The following is a 14,849-nucleotide window of genomic DNA, read 5'->3' as shown; positions in this document are numbered from 1 at the left end:
TTTTAGCTCTGACCTGCGTCTTCCATTCCCACTCACGTCACCATGAAGGATGAGCATAAGGCACCAGATGTGCCAGTAGAGGACTCCAGACTCGAATACTGGGAATGCTGGATGCAGCTCTGTCATCTCTGCAGGGCTGGGTGGTGTGGCGAGGAAGTAATTGTGTCTGCTGCCGCGACAAGGGGAAACCGAGCCTGGGGGTGGAGCAGACAGCCCCAAAGACAGAGTGGATGGAAAGAGAGATCTGCAGTGTCTTTAGAATCCTAGATCAGGATCCACCTGAAGCCTTGACCCCTGGATGGTTAAATATGTGAGCCAATAAATACATTCTCTGTTTTGTTGTTCAGTTGCTCAGTCGTGTCCAACTCTTTGCGACCCCTGGACTGCAGCATGCCAGGCTTCCCTGTCGTTCAGCATCTCCTGGAGCTTGCTCAAACTCATGTCCATTGAGTCAGTGATGCCATCCAACCATCTCTTCCTCTGTCGTCCCCTTCTCCTCCTGCCTTCAGTCTTTCCCAGCATCAGGGTCTTTTCCAGTCAGCTCTTCGCACCAGGTAGTCAAAGTATTGGAGCTTAAGTTTCAGCATGAGTCTTTCCAATGAATATTTAGGACTGATTTCCTTTAGGATTGACTGGTTGGGTTTCCTTGCAGTCCAAGGGACTCTCAAGAGTCTTCTCCAACACCACAGTTCAAAAGCATCAGTTCTTCTGCAGTCAGCCTTTTTATGGTCCAACTCTCACATCCATACATGACTCCTGGAAAAACCATAGCCTTGACTAGATGGACCTTTGTCAGAAGTAATGTCTCTGCTTTTTAATATGCTGTCTAGGTTGGTCATAGCTTTGTTATTATAGGGCATACACAATGGCCTGCCTCAGGGAGCCCTGTGTGGCCCCCTCCGCCTGACTCTTGGGCTAGGGTGCCTTTGTTTGGCTCACAGGGAGATAGCCTGGCCCTGCTTCCCTGTGAAGGGCTGTAAGGAAGTGAAACTAGCATTTTCTATTTAGGGCCAAGAATTTTGTTGCTTGGAAAGGAAGAATCCTTGGCTGATACTTCTGGAGCCCAGAGAGGGTAAACAACCAGTCCATGGTGACTCAGCAGTAAGAGGTGAGGCTGGATTCCTGTCCATCCCCCATTGCCTACGACAGCAAAGTGGAACCCCTGGGTGTATCATCCAAGGCCTAGCATACCCAGGCCTCTTTCTATCTTTCCTGCTTCAGATCTATTAGTCACTGTGCCCCGAAGGCACTTTCCTCTCAGACAGTGAAACTCTTGGTCTCTGTTCTCCCCAGCCCTGTGGGAGCTCTGCAGCCCCTTCTGAAAAGCCCTCTGAAAAGCTGCCTCCTCCCTCTTCTTTACATGTGGGCTCTGGATTCAGAGAATTCCAACTCTGCCGCCTCCTGGCTGCGTGATCCTGGGTGAGTTTCTCAGCTCCCGATGCCTCAGTTTCCTCATCTGTAAAATGGGCTAACAGTTCTAACATCATAGATTTGCTGTGAAGATGAGAAGAGGCAAAGCCCTTGACAACTGCCTGACACATTGTCAGTTGCTCTTATTATTTTTATTATCTGGAAAATACCAACTGAAACTCTGAGATTCATCTGCTGTCAGCCCTGCCTCTTCCACCTGCCCCAGACTGCTTCCTCTCTGAGTAAGAAAGGTATTTTCTGACTTCTGTAAACAGAGTTTATAAAACATCAGAAAATATGGTTGTATCTGTTGCAATCAGAGGCACCAAGGAGGGTCTCTGTGCAAATGCTCAAATCTTGCCTGCTAGAAGCACACCATTAACCAGAAACTTAGAATCACATCAAAACAGAGGGAAAAAAGGAGGCATGCTGTCAGTGCCTGGATTGGTTTCCCAGGAAACTGTGGTTTCTGGTTCAATAAGAAGCAGAGGTTAAATCATGAAAAAGTGAGACTAAAGTTTCACAGAGAAAAAGAGCCAAGACATATAGGATGCGAATTCCATCAACCTGCAGCCCTGTCCTTACGGGTCTGAGCACCCACTGACAACTTTCCACCGGATTGTGCCTCCTCCCGACCGCTTTAATTCCCTACTGAACTTCAAGTGGTGTCTGGAGAAAAAGTGCTGTTGTTTACGAAATGTCATGCCCATCAGTACAGCACCCGTCAGATGTTCTGTAAACGGAGCAGATTCTCCCGCAGGACTGGGCACAGAAAGCCAGAGAGGGGCTGGGAGAAACAAATGCAGTCCTCAGGGCACGCAGGCTGCGTTGGAGTCCTGGTTGTGTCAGTTGTCAAGGGACATGGGTTTCACCGTGTTTCCCAGGGTTACACCCTCCTCGGGAATTGAGGATGCTTGCCTTGCAGGTGGTCCTCTGAGCATCCCAGGGAGAGCTGTCCCCCAACCCGAGGGGACTCAGGTCATCATGACTTGTTGCTTTCGTCAACGAATGGAGGACAGAAGTGACAAGTGACACATATCACTTCCAGGCCGAAGCTCCGAGAGCCAGCACGTGCTGTGCCGTGAGCCTCAGGTCACCTGCGGTGGGCTTGTAGCGTGAGGGGGCTGCTGTCATTTCTGAGACTTTCTGATTGTTACTTCAGGGTCACCTGACCCCCTTGATTGAATCAGCATCCAAACTCGCTCTCCTTTCCAGATGTCCTAGGTGTTCTAGAACTGAGCTCGACAGAGAAGGAGCAGAGATATGATGTCTGAAGTCTCTGGCTGGTGGAGAAAGTTTATGAACCACTTTCTAGCCTGGGAGGCTGTGGACGCTGGTGGCCAGAGGGAAGGCAGTGTAGTATGTTGAAGTCTCCTCTCCCAGGTTCGCAGATCCTGGCCCCAGACTCACACAGGGGCCAAGGCCAAGCAAAGGAGTGTGGCCTTTTGCCTGATCAGAGTCCCTGCTCCCTGCTTTCTGTTTCCCATGACCCATCTCTCTAACAGCCCTTCTGACAGCCTCATGACAACCATGTTCAGCTTTGGCCAGCCTCCTGAGGACACTCACTAGAACTTTGATCAAGGCCATGATGGCTTGAGTCCACAGGGCTTGATCGGGTCTGCAGGCTCTACAGTGAATATGCCTGAACCAGTGCTACCTAGAGCTGACTGAGGGGGAACCCACATGGACCGGGGCCCTGTGGGCTGAACACGTGGAGTCCCTGATGCCTGGGTCCCACCAACAGTCCTGAAGCATGGCTCTTACGACTCATGCGTCATTCTGGGAATCGCTTGTTGTTTCAAACAAAGGCCTGGATGCAGTGGGTGCCAGGAAAAGATGATGTGAAGCACAGGACCCATTTCCACATGATGCTGGTGGAGGAAGACAAGAACACGGTCACGGCCAACCTGTGCTTCTGAATCCTAGGGGCCACACCCACCCCCACCACCTCGGACAGCACAGTGTCCTTCAGGGCATGGCCATCCAGTTGGGTCCACCATCACCTGGTCTCAGGACGGCTTCTCCACCACCTCTGGCTCTGCTCGAGGACAAGGCTCTCCCTGTGGGTGTCCAGCTCCTTGCTGGCCATTGGGTGTGTGAGGGGCGAATGACTGAGTAGGTCTGTCCCTGCTAAATCTGTGTGGTCACATCACTGAGCAGGCACCTGGAGATGGACTCCTGACTAGGGAAGTAGGTGAGGAGAAGCCTCTGTGTGTATACTTAGTCACTCAGTCGTGTCCGACTCTGTGACCCCGTGGACTGTAGCCCACCAGGCTCCTCTGTCCATGGGATTCTCCAGGCAGGAATACTGGAGAGGTTTGCCATTTTCCTCCTCCAGGGGATCTTCCCAACCCAGGGATTGAACCTGCATCTCTTTTGTCTCCTGCACTGAACGTGGATCCTTTACCACTGTGCCACCTGGGAAGCCCTGGGGAGGCCTCTATAGCTCAGTAATTAATGTCCCAAACAGACACCCCAAACACTCCTTTGGGACTCCCACCCGAGTGGCCACATGCCTGTGGACTTTGAGACACTTGACCATACACGGTGGCCTTGACATTGGCAAAACCAGTGTTGGGTTGGAAGTTGGGGGTCTTGGACCAGGTGTCTGGGGTCTTGGCTCTCTCTAGAATGTTCAGTTCCATATGCAATAATCATTTCCATCCGTAAACCTTGTTTTCCCCTATTTGCAAAATGAGGGGTTGAGTATGACCCTGGAACACCATTTCTTTTTGAGGATTAACCCCCAAGGTGCTGCCCCCAGGCCCATTTTGGAATCAGCTGCAAGAATCCCAGGTGTAGGCAGAGCTTCTTCCATGGCAGGACTGACCTCTCTTGGGAAGATGTATAATTAGACTCATTTACGAGCCCCCTCCCCCTGGCAAAGCTGGATGAATTATTCATGTTCTGTTTTTCCATTTAATTGTACTCCAAGTGTCTGATGGCTTTTGTTTCACTTTCAATCACACTTTGGCAGCTAAGAATGATTTTTCCCTACAAGGGAAGTTTGTCAGACACAGGTAGGTGGAGAGAGGAGCAGGTCACGCAGAGAGGATAAGGGCAGAAGGTAGACTAGTTCTGGTCCCCACCCTTTGGCTGAGTGCAAGGTAATTTTCTCCAGTGCAGGAAGTTGAATGGTTCCCCTCCCCACCAATACATATCCATGTCCTAACCCCCAGAGATTGTGAATGTGAACTTATTTGGAAAAAGGGGTTTTGTACACATGATCAAGTTCAGGATCTCAAAATGCGGGGTGGGGGATCTTCCTAGATTACCTGGGTGGGCCCTAAATCTGATCACAAGTTCCTTATAAGAGGCACAGAAGGAGAAGCAGACACACCCAGAGGAGAAGGCCATCTCAGAGGCAGATGAAGGAGCAATGCCTGGGGCTACAGGAGCTGGGAGAAGCATGGAAGGACACTCCCCAGGAGCCCTCAGAGGAACACAGCCCTGACAACACCTTAATTTTGCAAACTTCAGACCTCTGGAACTGTGAGCCAGTAGATTTTTATTGTTTTGAACCAAATGGTATGTGAAAAGTTATACCATCTATAGGAAACTCAGACACCCAGGTTGCTTCCTGGAAGCTGGGAAATAAAGTCTTGGGCTTCATGCCGGGATCATAGACATCTTCCTCGACATCCATTCCAGACTGCTTCTTTCCCTGCAGGTCCCTACTGTAGCAGCTCCAGCCCTGAAATGCTGAGCCAGGAATCAGGGCAGCTTTGGAATCCCCTGCTGCACTCCTTCCTTAATCACCTCCAGCCTGCCTCCATGTCCTGGCTCCTCCATTTGGAGGTCCCTCTGTTCTGGCCCTCAGCCCAGGCTGCCTCTGCCTCAGGGGGGCTCCCTGCCCCTGATCAGCGCCCCAACCTCAGCCAGAGTACAGCAACAGAATTGAGCTCCAGAATCTACAATATGCAATATGCTGTGACTTGGGAGACAGAGGAATGGGGTGAGAACAACCTGACAACCTGGGGCTGAATCCAGGCTCTCTCTGCTTGCTAGCTGTGTGTGCAAGTTTCTAGACCTCTCTGTGCTTCAGTTTCCCCAAGTTCAAAATGACAATGGCATACCTTACCCCTGTCTTCTGTCCATGAGATTCCCCAGGCAAGGAGACTGGAGTGGGTTGCCATTTCCTTCTTCAGGGGATCTTCCCGACCTAGGGATTGACCCTTCTCCTGCATTGCAGGCAGATTCTTTATTGACTGAGCCACCAGGAAAACCATCACCACCACACCTTACCTCCTAGGGTAGTGTGTGTGCTTAGTCATTCAGTCATGTCCGACTCTCTGTGGTCCCATGGACTGTAGTCTGCCAGGCTCCTCTGTGCATGGAATTTTCCAGGCGAGAATACTGGAGTGGGTTGCCATTTCCTACTCCAGGGGATCTTCCTGACTCAGGGATTGAACCCACGTCTCCTGCATTGGCAGGTGGATTCTTTACCACTGAGCCACCACGGAAGCCAATTATTCAGTTACAAGGTTTCTTATGATAAATCATTGTCTCTCCTTGTAAATCCTCAGTCCGCCTCCTATAATTAAGATGATGCATGTGATGACGTGCTGAGGACAGGGCCTGTTGTGGAGAAGGTGGTTTGTAAGTGAACTAGTAAGAAGGAACATGCCCTAACACTGCAGGCAAGTGTGGAACTGGCTGCCAGGGAGCCTGGATTCCACGCTCAAATCTGCCTTTAATCCATGTGGAGACTCCCTTGGGCCAGTCACACAGCTTCTCTGGACCAGTGTGGGCGGAGGCTCCAGGAGCAGAAGAGGAAAGGCCCAGCCGTGGGAGTGTGGGCGGGTGGGCAGGAGGGGTCCTGGGAAGTTGGCACTGCTGCTAGCAGCTGCCTGGCTCCAGCCCCTTTTCCTTCGGTGCTTGTGTGAACAAGCACAAGTCAACCCTCCACACCACAGTCAGCAGACAATTTCTGTAAAGGGCCAGAAAGGAAATATTTCAGGCTCAGCAGGCCACAAGATCTCCTTCTGCTACCCAACTCTGCTTCTGTGATGCAAAAACAGCCACAGATAATATGTAAATGAATGGGCATGGCAGTGTTCCCATCAAGCTTTATAAAATTCTTGCGCCCACCTCTCCTTGCTGGGCTACTCTTTGCTGACCCTGGGGTTTAGAAGAGGAGTTGCAATCTTGCTGTTGTAACAGAAGCCTCTCTTTACTGCCAGTCTGTAAAATGCCTGGAGGTCAGTAAAGCTCAGAAACAAGGGTTTATTCCATCCCAGAGTGAAGTCTGTGTTTCTTCTTGCCAAGGACACAGGAATGTAATTCAGCTGGGTCTTCTGCAGAGTCATCAAGTTTGAGGGGATTTTTATAGAAACGCCTTCATCTCCTGCTGCCAAGGGCATCTTCTGATGTCCTGAAACCCGCGGCTGGACACAGGCACCTGGCACCTTGGCCGATCATTGGTCTGAAGCCACACCACTGTGTGGGATCTCACTTGGAGGGTCCTGAAACATCGGAGAGAAGGTGGCTGCACTTCTGTGGCCCTCGCTTCTCTGAGCTGCAGCTCTCTCAACCTCGGTCTCCCTTCCCCGTCCCAGGATCACAGGCACAAGCTCTGTCACTCATTCCCCGGGCAGATCTCCACTCACCATAAAATGAGTCCAGCACGTGAAATGAATAAATGTCATGGGTTCGTTTCAGGGAGGAGCTCCAATGAGAAACAGGTATGGAAAGCACTCCACGGACACCCAGGAATCACACAAGTATCAACTAATGTCGTGACGGGCTTGAGTGGCTATGCTGTGACAAGTGACTCTGAAGATACAGCAAGTAACTAAGCCTGGAGACACTATCAGACACTTGGAGAGTTGGTGAGGGCAGCCCCCTGCAGGCCTGGCACCTGGGCATGCCTGCAGAAAGGGACCACCCACCTTCCAATCCCATGAAGGAGGAGAGGGAAGCAAGGGCAGGGAGGTGACTGGCCCAGGGCCAGAGGCAGAAGCAGAGCAAGTATGAACCTTGGCTTCCTAACGTCCAGCCTTCTTAACTGTTGCTCCCACTGTCCGCTCTGTTCCAGAGTGATTGTACCTCCACTTACCATGGAGTTCTGCCATGGGGCCAACACCCCCAAAGACCCTGCTGTTGGGGCTTGCTGGACTGGCTCTGTCCTGGGCAAGCTGGATGTTGAGAGTGGGCAAGGGCTCCATGATGAGAAGGATGCAGCTTTGGGCTCCACTGACTGAACACAGCAAAGCGTGGTTTATCCAGATGTCCTCGTAGGAGCACGCTCTTAGGAAGGGGAGGCTGTTACCATGGTGACCAAGCAGGAGTAAGGATGGAGGCAGCTCTGCCAAAGGTCACACAACAAAAGACCTCCCACACACGCTCCCCAAGGATGCTGGTATGGAGGGGCCTGGAAGGCCTCCTGCATGTGGAGGCAGTTTCACTGGGGCATGGCCAGCAAAGCTGCTTTTTTTCAGCAAATTTTCTCCAAAAGATGACCTGGCTACAAGAATGAGGTATGGGCACTCCACTAACCGAGCAAGATTCTATAGGAGGTTTCTGGCGACCTGTGTCTCTTTATCAGTTTGCTTGGGTCACCACAGTAAAATGGCACAATTGGGTGACTTAAACAATAGAAAATTATTCTCATGGTGTGGAGGCTGGAAGTCCAAGATTAAGGTGTTGGCAGGGTTGGTTCCTTCTGAGGCCTCTGTCCTGGGCTTGCAGATCTTCTCCCTGTGTCCTCATGTGATCATCCCCTCTGGGTATGTCTGTGTGCCAGGCTCCTCCTCTTATAAATACACCAGTCACACTGGATTGGGACCCACCCTAGTGACCTCATTTTACCTTAACCACCTCTTTAAAGACCCATTTCCAGATATAGTCATATCCTGAGGCACTGGGGGGTAGAGCTTCAATATACAGCTTTTTTTTTGTTTTGGCGGGGGAGACAAAATTCAGCCCATAACAGCCTCCTTCTCTTCTCTGCTCAGAATCTTATGAACTATGATGGAGCAATCTCACTCTGAGAAAATGCTGGGGCCACACACGTCCATTAAAGAGGAGCCATTCTGAGTAACTGCTCACTGCGCAAGCTCACTGAAACCCTGGAGTATATTCTCTTTGTGATGAGTAGTTTGCGCACCTCTACCACGGGCCAGCTTATGTGATACCCAAATGCTTAGGCAAGAAAGCTCTGACTTCTGAGTCACAAAAACCAGGGCTGGACAGACCAGACCCCATTAAATAACAGCTGTGTGACCTCTGGAAAACTTCTCAGCCTCTCTGTGACCTGCTTGTTTGCAAAACTCTGTAGAATGAGTGGATACCATCTGCTTTGCATGGCTGTAGTGAAGAGTTTAAGGAGATGACATCTCCTTCATCAAGGAGATAAGGACCTAGCACATGGCTGGTACTTTGAGCAACAATTAAAGGTAGTTAAAATCAGTGGAGTTCTCTTCTTCTGAAACAGACATGAAATTAAGCGGGTTGCAAATGGTATAATGTTTGTTGCACCCTAGATGGACAGTGAGGGTTTGCACTGGATTACATGCCTGGGTTTGCATCCAACTCAGGGTTGGGAGGGGAAACCCACGGTGGGCACAGCTGGGATGCACACCTAGGTGGCTCCCTTCCATGGCATCGAGAAGGGACAAACTGGATCCTGTCTTGACCTTTCAGGGCTCCTAGCCCAGCAGTGAAATGAGATGCTAGCCCCATGATGGATGCTTCAGGAGACACATAAAGGGCACCTGTGATGAGATTTGTAACAACGCCCTGAGCTGGTCTGGAGAGTCAGGGAAGGGTCCTCTGAGGCAAAGGCATTCAGCTGAGGCCAGAGTGTAAGTAGGAGTTATCCAGGCAGAGGGTCGGGCTGGCAGAAGTGTTCCAGGTGAGGGGGAAGTATAAGGGTGAGGAGTTGAGAGAGAGCAGGTTGCTTGAGCCCTAAGAGGGAGACAGAGGGGGTGGGTGGCAGGGTTCTAGCCTGGAGTCAAAGTGGAGGTTAATCAGGAGTGTGTTACACAAGTGCCATGGAGGCCTTTCAGGAAGGGACAGGAAGCACGATAGAGTTGTATGTCCCACCACCCAGAGGACATGTTAGAAACATCATACAGCTGCCAAAGCCCATGCATCTGGTCACCCATGTAATGAATTAATCCCCACTCTGTCTTGCAACAGTGTGAAGAGCACCTTAGGATCTAAAACGAGAGCCTGAAACTACTGCATGGATGGAAATGGAAAGGCAATCTGAGTAACCAGGGCCAGGAGGGGCCACAGGGAAGTGCACTCACTTCTCAGAACTCATCTCCACAGCTGCGTAGTGGAATGACAGCACCACCTGCGTGAGCTGCCATGAGGATTAAGGGTAGCAAGTGCAGTGCGTTCAGCTCAGTGCCTGCAAGAAAAATGTGCAATAACACGGCTGTCATGGGGACTGTTAATATCATGACCGAGAAGCAGTGTGGCATGATGGTGACGTGCACAGTTCTGTGTTCAGATGCCCCAAGTCTGAATCCCACCCACTTGCCAGCTGGGTGACTCTGGGTAGATTGCCTAACTTTTCTGTGGCTTAGTTGTTCTTGTTCAGTGGCTAAGTCATGTCTGACTCTGCAACCCCATGGACTGTAGCCCACCAGGCTCCTCTGTCCATGGCAATTACCTCCCCTGTAAAGGGGGGATGTTAATCATGCCTACTCCACAGTGACGTGGGAGAATTAAGTAGGTGAATATGTGCACAGTGATTGAGCACTGCCTGGCACAGAGTAAATCCTCAGTAAGAGGTGAAGGTGGTGTGCGGGGTGGTGAGGGTGATGATGGGAGGCAGCACGGGCTCCTATGGAGTCAGCACCATGGACAGCGTGCATGCACCATCCCCTGGCGTGGAAACTGACAAACCTGAGCCCCTAAAGCAGTGGTGCTGATAACAGTTTAACAGTGTGTTTTCTGGGTGGAAAGCCAACCTGGGGGATTCAGACTTGGGGCATTTCTGTGTGGACACACCCCACTTTCCTTTTCTGTGGCAGGGTGAGAAGAGGCAGCCTGTAAGGTTCTTAACAGTGGTCATGGGCCTATGTGGATCCTGCCTACAGCACATCAGGCTCTATATTCACCAGCCATTCTGCTATCACAGCCCCCAGCACAGGAGGCACACCCTATTAAATGGAAAAGAAAAGCGAGGCTCAGAAAGCCTGAGTGACAGGCAGTGTCACTGGGCAAGGGAGTGTCGAAGGCAGGGTTGAACCCCAGGTTTTAGGGTTTCGGCATGGGGAGGAGCCTTGGTCAGTCTCCTCTCTGGCTCTCTGTGCAGAGAACAAGCCCAGCCCACAGGTGGCTGGGTGCTGACTAAGAATTTGGATTTGCTTCACCATCCAGCCGAGCTTCAGCACCTGCTCCATACATGAGAATTAGAAATTTGTTCCAGGCTGTGGCTTGGTGTGGTGCCAGCTTCCACCATGAGAGATCGCTCAGGGGAGAGAAAAATCAATTGAACCATCTATACAAGTCTCTGGGTGCTAAAAATAAAGCTGGGGTCCACAGGCCTGCACAATCTGTTACCTCTAAGATTTTCAGACTCAAGAAAAATCACCCAGCACTGCCTCAGAGCCTCAAAATGTTGGTATTAAAGGACATGAGAGGTTGATTAAACAGATGTGGTGATGGCACTGGGGAAAAGGGGCTTCAACTATTCCAGAAGATGCAGGGATTTTATGAAAAGCAGCCTTAAGTATTTGAGGAGCCTAAGGAGTGGTCTAAGGGGGCTTTAATGCCAGCCAACTGCCAGACCCCTTTATGCGAATGATCCCTTTATTCCTTACAAATATCCACATGATAAGAAAATTGGTCCATTTTGCAATAACTGAAATTGAATCTGAGCCCAATTCTGCCAGACCCCAGAGCCCAGCTGCTTCTCTTTAGTGTCTGGGGTCCCAGAGCCCTCATGCTGGAGCCCAGACGTACAAGGAGGCATCTACATCTGAAGACCTGTGAACTGTGGAAACTGGGAACTTCCTCCAAAATTACCACCTGCAACTATTCATAAGCCCCCACCATGTGCCAGGCCCTCCATGTGTGGGGACACAGAGAGGCCTCAGCCCGGGTTCCTCATCACAGCGGTTTCATCAGAAAACTGACGAGATGTTCCTACTAAGAGGTGACAAAATCCCAGTGTGACCCGGGAGTGTGGGCCCAGAGGGGCTCGGAGCAGCCTGAGAGGGGCCCAGAGTGGACAGAGGAGAAGTGACCGGGCAAAGGGGGCTGTGAGTGATGCTTGTGGGCAAACAGGAGCCAACCAGGTGACTGGAAGGAGAAAGGATGATCCAGGGAAGGCTGAGCACTGCCCTCATCCACCAGCATGAGGGGAAACCCAATGACCCAGGTGTGGGGAAGCCTGATACACGAGACCAGGGGAGGTGAGTGAGGGGTGGAGGGCGGGTGAGGGTAACCAAGAGCTGCAGCTCTCTGTGGAGGGATTTGGACATTCTCCAGAAGCTGATGGCTTTACCACGAGATGGCTTTGCCACTGAGAGCTTTACCAAGAGGACTGATGTGGTCAGACCAGAGGTGGTGATGAACCATTCTCCCAGCTTCTGTGGAGGGCTGACTGCTGAGCAAAGCAGGCAAGGTGGAATTCAGGCAACGGTCCAGGAAGGAAGGGTGCAGCCTGAGCTGAGCCTTGGCCAGGGTGAGGAGGGCAGGATTCCAGAGCCATCGGGGGAGGATGGAAAGGGCTTGGCATTTCTTTCCATGTTGTGGGTGAAAGAGGGCAAGGAGGCTGGGGACTTGCTGACAGACGAAGGCACAGCACCTGTTTGTGCCTGGCACATGGTGGAGGTTCAGGAAGTACCAGTCTCCCCTCCTCTGTTCAGAGCAGCCAATTCTAGAATTATAAGAGGAAAGGTCCTCTGAATCCACTCTATCACTATTCTTACTGGTCAAAATAATGCCCACTTTTTCTTCTTTATTAAAAAGATTTCCTTTTCTCTTAAAACCTTTGCTGAAAATCAATTCTACCCAAGTAGAAAGTGTTACGACCCAGACTCCCAGTGCAGGAGACATGAGATGTGGGTTCGATCTCAAGGTCAGGAAGATCCCCTGGAGGAGGAAATAGCAACCCCCTCCAGTATTCTGGCTTGGAGAATCCCATGGACAGAGGAGCCTGGCAGGGTATAGTCCATGGGGTCACAAACAGTCAGATGTGACTGAAGTGCCTTAGCACGTGTGCACAGAAAGTGTTACTGTTTGGACACAAGGAGATGGAAACACAGCAGAAAGCTCCCAGGGGCCTGGGGGACTGAACAGCAGCACCAGAGCAAATCAAGACACTGAAGAGTAAGAGTTAAAGGAATGTGAGCCCCCAGGTCCCGAGTCCACCAGGAAGTACTTGCTCAAAAGGTATTTCAAAATTCAGAGCAATTCCCCAGCTCAGCGTGGAGTCACATCAGCTTTTCTGGCCTCCTCCTAGGTTGGAAATGAAACGCCTTTTCTAATTACCCAGCTACTATCAGACTCGTCATCACACCTACAAGCCACAGTTCTGACACCTTTCTTGCCAGGGGGAGGCTGGATGCCATGGGACGGTGCCAGGCCTCTCTGCTCTGGGTCCCTGTGTCTTGTCACTCTGGTAGCGAAGCAGCAGCAGGCCATGGGGAGTGCCTCATGCAACCCGGGTCCCTGATGAGCTGATCTAATCAAGGGACGTCTCCACAGCCACCACATGCCCTGGAGATTCCACTCAGCCCCTTCTGTCTGCCTAATTGGTATTTAGGTCCTACAGACAAGGGTTGCTGTGAGCCCGGCCCTGGCATCACCAGCATGCTATAATGCTCATACTCCCCTACGGGCCAAAACACTTGTGTATTTGGATCAACTAACAATTCATTTTCACAAAATTAGGGTCTATACACAGGTCTAACAGAGTCACATAGCAGGATCTGCAGGCAAGGAAGCCTCTCTGGGTGCCCATGGGGACTCCCCAATCTACTGATGCTCCAGCCCTCACTTCCTCTGCTGGCTGAGATTCTGGGACCAGTCACTATTTTTACTCCCTTGCATATACCATCAGCCCCATGTCTGCATCCTCATTTTGCAAACCCACCACCCTGGCTCCCTCTCCATCCCCTGGGCATCTGCAGACATGAAAGAAAATGGGGCTGGAGAAAAACACACGGCCATGCTCTCTGGTCCCTCTCATTCCTCATAGCACTTATCACCTGCTCATGTACTGGATATTTGCTTGTTTATTGTATTAATGGTTTATCAACATTAAATTATATGTCCATTCCAAGAGGACATGGATCTTTATCTCTCTAATTTAAGCAATGGGAACAGAGCCTAGCCTGTACCTTTATTTTGGGGGGCTCCAAAATCACAGCAGATGGCGGCTGCAGCCAGGAAATTAAAAGACCCTTGCTTCTTGGAAGAAAAGCTATGACAAACCTAGACAGCATATTAAAAAGCAGAGACATCACTTTGCCAACAACAGTCCGTCTAGTCAAAGCTACGGTTTTTCTAGTAGTCATGTATGGATGTTGGACCATAAAGAAGGCTGAGTGCTGAAGAATTGATGCTTTCAAACTGTGGTGCTGGAGAAGACTCTTGAGAGTCCTTTGGACTGTAAGGAGATCAAACCATCAATCCAAAAGGAAATAAACCCTGAATATTCACTGGAAGGACTGATGCTGAAGCTAAAGTTCCAATACTTTGACCACATGATGGGAAGAGCCAAGTCATTGGAAAAGACCCTGATGCTAGGAAAGATTGAGGGCAGGAGGAGATGGGGACAAAAGAGGATGACATGGTTGGATGGCATCACTGACTCAGTGGACATAAATTTGAGCAAACTCCAGGAGCTGGTGAAGGACAGGGAAGCCTGGTGTGCTGCAGATTCATGGGGTCGCAAAGAGCCAGACACGACTGAGCGGCTGAACAACAACAACACAGGGCCTAGCACACAGTAGGGGCTCAATAAGTATACTAGTGAATGGCATGCTCTCCACTGAGTGGATATGGCACACGAAGCTGACAGTAATGACTGGCAGATTTGCCTGCAGTCCTGGGATGGATCAGTCCTCTTCTTAATAACAACTAACCTGTTCCAATGTCCTGTGGCCACCATGGTCTAAAAGACAGTTCTGATACAGGCCCATATCTACAAATATCATTTTAACTATCCATCTATCTCACGGCTTCCTGCCCATGGCCGCACTCTACCCTACCCAGGTCCGTGTCTCCCTGGTCTACTCAGTTACCTGGATTTCAGAATTATCTGCTAGAATCCAGTCCATCCACAACATACATCCACAGCCTGAGGGACCCCTCTGCAAGCTGACCAGTACTAATGCCCTGCTTGAAGTGAAAAGTGATGTGAAAGTCAGTCACTCAGTTGTGTCTGACTCTTTGCAACCCCATGGACTGTAGACCACCAGGTCCTCTATCCATGGGATTTCCCAGGCAAGAATACTGCAGTGGGTTACCAT

At 50.7% G+C, this 14,849-nt stretch overlaps 1 protein-coding gene across 2 annotated transcripts in view; it reads right to left on the bottom strand.

Annotated features, from left to right (window-relative positions):
• PPP2R2C (protein phosphatase 2 regulatory subunit Bgamma) overlaps positions 1-14,849 on the bottom strand; it is a 166,961-nt gene that overhangs the window by 31,660 nt on the left and 120,452 nt on the right. The window lies entirely within an intron of this gene.

The sequence above is a fragment of the Bos indicus genome, chromosome 6, assembly GCF_029378745.1.
Source record: "Bos indicus isolate NIAB-ARS_2022 breed Sahiwal x Tharparkar chromosome 6, NIAB-ARS_B.indTharparkar_mat_pri_1.0, whole genome shotgun sequence".
In the NCBI taxonomy this organism is placed as follows: Eukaryota; Metazoa; Chordata; class Mammalia; order Artiodactyla; family Bovidae; genus Bos; species Bos indicus.
Note: the sequence above shows the minus strand (reverse complement) of the source record. Positions and strands in the feature narration are given on the sequence as shown.